Below are 5,677 nucleotides of genomic sequence, written 5' to 3' on the forward strand. Positions count from 1 at the left end.
AGTTGTACTGGGTGGACTCAGGGCCTGAGACTGCATTTTGTTCCTTCTCTTTGTCATTTTGTATACCACTGTCTTCTGACCTTTGATGTAGAGCTTAGATAGAGTTATTACCTTAGCACCAGGTCCGGATCTACGAAGTTCAGATTCCTACAGGTAGGTGTTGCTTGGATCTAGCCAGGGTCTGGCTGCTATGCTCCACTTCTTCCTGCTGCACCTGTTGGAGTCGAACCCTTTGTGTCACTCTGGCAAGATGTTCTGCTCCTGAATCAGCTGGGTGGGTCTTGCCTGTAGCCTTTTTTCAGGGAGTTCTGCTGAAGGGTTCCACTCCGGGCCTGCGCTCTGGGACTATTCAGGATCTGGTGCCCCGGGCAGTCTCACTCACTCGCTGGGCCTGCCCTCCTGGTCTCTTCAGAATCCCATAGGCCCGGGTCCTCTCACTCACTCGCCGGGCCTGGGGCTCTGTATTTATTCAGGATCCGCGCACCTCAGGTGGTCTCACTTACATGTCGGACCTGGGCTCTTGGTTTACTCAGGATCCAGCGGCCCCGGGTCATCTCACTCACATGCTGGGCCAGTGCTCTCTCTATATAATTATATTCACACAATAATCTCAAAATAATTAGCTATGGGGCACTGGGAGGGATTGGGGTAGAGGGAAGTGTGGCCCTGTTTCATAGTACGGGAACAGGGAACTTGGGGAATGGAACCATCTTGCTCCTTATATATGGTGGTGGGACATGTGATATAATTGAGGGGAATAAATTCCAACAATAGAGTGCACAGGAAACTGGTGAAATCTGAATAAACTCTGTGGATTGGATGTATGTAAATTTCATGGCTTGCTATTGTACTATTTAGTCAGGCCAGATGTTACTATTTCAGAAATCTAGGAATTGTGCCTCGAGGCTGCAAAAGTGAGTGATCTTCTTGCCTCAGCCTTCCAAGTGCTGGGATCACAGACATGTGCTACCACGCCTGGCCACTAGCCTGTTTTGAAATTCTGTTTTATTGTTTTTAATTTTTTCTCTTTAAAAAAAAACAAATATTCACTTTTTTGAGACAACACCTTACTATGTAGCTCAAACTGGCCTGAAACTCAAAATGATCTCCATGCCAATCAAGTGCTGAGATTTTAATTTCAAACCAAAGGCAAGCATCATATTACAGTAGTCACAAGGAAGTTATACAACAAAGTTAGGAAAAAAACACAAAGTTGGTTACTGTCAGAACCTGACATGTCCTAAAGAAACACCCAGTGATAGTAAAGAAATCAGAGATAGAAAATAGAGGAGCAAATATTACAAAGAAAATAAACAAGCATGTGTTTTGAAAAGGCAGGTGTCAGGGACAGAATCTTGGGACTTACAGGAGCACAGGGTGTGAGCAGGAATGTGGGGACGTGAGCTAAGACTTCAGAATGACTTCCATCTTGGCTTATGCTTTTTTAAAAAAAAATTATTTATTTATTTATGTGTGTGTGTGTGTGTGTGTGTGGCCAGCTCAGCCCACCAGGGGGCGGGGCTGGCTGGCATGTGGTGCTGGGGGATTGAACCGTGGTCCCTGTGCTTTGCTAAGCTTGTTCTAAGTAGGTGCTTTAGACCACTGAGCCATCTCACCAGCCCCATTGGCTTATGCTTTTAAAAACCTTCCCAGTACATTAAAATGGGCCCTCAGATTTTGTGTAAGACCCTTGAGCTGTTTCTCCCAGCTATGAGCAGGTGCAGCTGTCCAGTTCAAATTGAAGAAGACCTTAGCCAAACCCAATCTAAGGAATATTGTGGTAGTAAATGGTGTTCAAATTCCATTTTTGCTGTCAGGCACTTCATATAAAGACTTGATGCCACATGATTGGGCTAGAGCAGCACTTTTTTCCTCTCAGTTCTGAGCTCAGGTCAAGTGTAGAAGCCTTCATAGTTACAAAGGTCAGTAGTAAAACCTTTTCATCATTGCTCAGAAATGATTAGCCTTACACACACACACACACACACACACACACACACATACACGCACAGACACACACACAGAGACACACATTTCCACTCTCATTCACCTATCAGAATGTTCTATTACTCAGTTAGCATTATGAACATGCATGTGTGAATGTAGGTTGGCAGACACACAGACCTGTAAACACACACACACACACACACACACACACACACACACACACTCATACACAGAGGACATAGCCCTTTCTGTTTTAAATTATTTTAAAAATCTGCTTCCCAGAACTATAGAGATCATGCATCAGGGAGACTGGAAGGTCTTCTGATGCTCAAATTTGGCTATTTTCATCATTGTAGAGCAGTACTTTTGGGTTTGTTACATGGACCAATGTCCCAAATGAAGTCATGGATTATATCACCTTTGGCACAGTTATTCAGGAAGTGAAAACAAGCAATGTGGCTAGAGAGGCTGCCCTCGGAGCTGGCTTCTCTGACAAGACTCCTGCTCACACTGTCACCATGGCTTACATCTCCTCAAATCAGGCCTTGACCACAGCCATTGGCCTGACTGCTTCTGACCAGTCTGATGTGGTCGTAGTGGGTGGTGTCGAGTTAATGTCCGACATCCGTATTCGTCACTCAAGGAAAATGAGGAAGACGACGCTTGATCTCGATAAAGCCAAGACTCTGAGCCAGAGCTTGTCTTTGCTCTCTAAATTCAGACTGAATTTCCTGTCACCTGAGCTTCCCGCGGTGGCTGAGTTCTCTACCAGTGAGACCACGGGCCACTCTGCAGACTGCATGGCTGCTGCCTTTGCAGTTTCTCAGCCAGAGCAGGATGAATATGAGTTGTGTCCTCACAGTATGGCCAAGAAGGCACAGGGTGAAGGACTCCTTTCTGATATTGTGCCCTTCAGGTTTCCAGGAAGAGATACAGTTAGCAAAGATAATGTCATCTTCCTCAATGGAGCAGATGGCGAAACGAAAACCTGCTTTTATCAAGCCCTATGGCACAGTGACAGCTGCAAATTCTTTTCTGATGGATGGTGCTTCTGTGAAGCTGATAATGTCTGAGGACAAAGCTCTGGCCATGGGATATAAGCCAAAGGCATATTTGAGGGATTGTGTATATGTGTCCCAGGATCCAAAAGATCAACTTTTACTAGGGCCAACATATGCTACTCCAAAAGTTCTAGAAAAGGCAGGATTAACCATGAGTGATATTGATGTTTCTGAATTTCATGAAGCCTTGCAGGTCAAATTTTGGCTAATTTTATTTTATTTATTTTTTATATGCAAAGGAGTGAAGTTTATTTCATACATATCATCAGGTCATAGTGCAATGAAACTAAAAATCAATAGTAAAATATACCATGAAACTAAGCAAACCATAATACCAGTGAAACATATCACAACCAAACCTGGGACACAATGAAACCAGTCTTTTTTTTTGTTTGTTTGTTTTTGTTTTTGTTTTTTTTTTTTGTGGAACCAGGGATTGAACTCAGGCCCTTGCGCTTGCTAGGCAAGAGCTTATTCTACTGAGCTATCTCCCTGGCCCTGAAACCAGTCTTAAAAGGTAAGTTTATGGTGGTCATTTCCCACATCAGAAATACAGAAGAAGTACAAATAAATGGCTTAATAATAAATCCTAAGGATCTAGAAAAACAAGAACAATTTCAAGGTATAGGTAGGACAAGTAAGGAAATTACAAAAGTCAAGACACAAATTAATACAATGACACTTAAAAAATAAAAAGAATCAGTGAATCGAAAGCTTGTCTCTTTGAAAGATTAAACAAAATGTATAAATCTTTAATAATACTTATCAAAAAAAGGAAAGCAAAGATTCAAATCCATACAATTAGAAATGAAAAAGGCATAGCCTTTCAAGGTCAGTGAGGACTCAGGACATAGGAGAACCTGTACTGTAACATCCTGTAACTCAGGTGTGTCCTAAATTTTCTGATCAAGGAGATTATAGGACCACAGAGGAAAGTGATTGATGATGTAGAGTGTGCCTTAGGAGTCACACGGAGAGAAAATATTCTCTCAGGCTTTCACAAAGAGCAAATTGGTCAAGCAATGGCTGTGACTCATCCACACGGCTGACACTGACAAAGGATCTACAAACTACAGTACAGGGTTTCAGGGTAAATCCTGAGGGGATCTGACTGACCTTGTCAGATACAAAGTTACATTTCTTGTTATATAGGTCTTGCTTTGTCTTGATCTTAGCCATCCAGAAGAAAAGCATAAAAACAGAGTATAGAAGTAAAGCCATATTAATATGCTGAGCTATAAAAGGCTCAAGCCAACAACTTCCGACATTGCCAATCCATTGGATAGCCCACTACTATTATGGACTACTGGACTTTATTGGAATATTTTGTTAAATTCACGCACCTACAATATTTAAATGACAATGGAAAACCCTTCTTTGACGAAACTAAACAAAAAAGGGTGATACAAATGAAGGACCATTTTGTATCTGTATATTCAAAATATTTAGGATAGATATACAGCTACTTCCTCTTAATTCAATGAGAAGAAAGATTTGTTCTAATAGTGTTTGTGGACAGGATATCATGTCTGCATCTTGTACTATGAATAACCACTAAGAAGACAACAATATGCAATGTATTAATTATTGAAATTGTGCTAGTAATCGGTTTTGAAACTGTCTCATTGCTATTTGTTTCTCAATAAAATTATTTTTCAAAAAAAGAAATGAAAAGGGCAGGGCTGGCAAGATAGCTCAATGAACTAAGCACCTGCTTTGGCAAGCTCAGGGACCAGGGTTCAATTCCCTGTCCCGAATGCCACACTGGTCTCACCCCCAGGCTGTGCTGAGCCAGTGACAGAGTCCGGGTGTGGTGATGCATGAAATTTGGCTAATTTTAAAGCCATGGATTCTGATTTGTTTGCCCAAAACCAAGGTTGGATCACCTCCTTTAGAGATGTTTAATACCTGGAGTGGATCACTGTCCCTGGGCCGCCCATTTGGAGCCAGTGGCTGCCGCTTGGTCATAACAGCTGCCAACAGGTTATGAAAGGAAGGAGGCCAGTATACCTTGATGGCTGCCTATGCAGCCAGAGGGCAGGGACATGGAATAATAGTGAAAACTTACCCAAAGTGATGGATCCAGAGGAGGTGACCAGGTTTCTGTGCAGCACTTGCAGTGGGCAATGCCGTTTCGATGCATTACTAAACAATACCTGTAGTTCTACCTCCTTTGTGGCCTTCTGTTAAATACTTCACAGCTAAGCCGTGCTGGTGTTCTCAGTTTTCCAGTTATCACAGCTCACTGTTCTTTCAGGGATTTCTAAGTTACCAGAATATCATGCAAACAGATTTAAGCAGTTGCTGTTGATCTCTTTTGTCATCGAAGACTGAATGGTTACATTTTAGGAAAGACATTAACTGAGATCTGAAGTCATCTTTGTGATATTAGCAAATTGTATTTGTTCCTATTTGTATCCTAAAAACAGGCATTTTCTCTGAAATACAAACCAATGTGCCTAAATTAACTAATTATGGAAAAACAATCTAAATATCTTTAAATACTTAAATATTTAGATATACAATACCTTGTTAGTCAACCTTAATAAAGTGGAGAACTATTGGAATAAAAAAAGGCAGGTGTCCTATACACATTAAAACACACAATAGAGACCCAGTCCTAGCCCAGGTCCGGTGAGTGTGCGTAGAGGTTCCTGCTACCCTGCGCC

General features: G+C 41.9%; 2 non-coding genes and 1 pseudogene across 2 annotated transcripts; 1 reads left to right on the forward strand and 2 right to left on the reverse strand.

Moving 5' to 3' along the window:
* LOC101559829 overlaps nt 1-5,085 on the forward strand; it is a 38,135-nt pseudogene extending 33,050 nt beyond the window's left edge.
* Nucleotides 1,883-1,952, reverse strand: LOC111817345. The gene has a single exon (XR_002821572.1). It is a non-coding gene; the product is annotated as a small nucleolar RNA U2-30 (small nucleolar RNA).
* LOC111817346 lies at nt 2,224-2,303 on the reverse strand. Its single transcript, XR_002821573.1, has one exon. It is a non-coding gene; the product is annotated as a small nucleolar RNA U2-19 (small nucleolar RNA).
* Nucleotides 5,086-5,677: the final 592 nt, after the last annotated feature.

The sequence above is a fragment of the Octodon degus genome, unplaced genomic scaffold (assembly GCF_000260255.1).
Source record: "Octodon degus isolate 3935 unplaced genomic scaffold, OctDeg1.0 scaffold00055, whole genome shotgun sequence".
NCBI lineage: Eukaryota > Metazoa > Chordata > Mammalia > Rodentia > Octodontidae > Octodon > Octodon degus.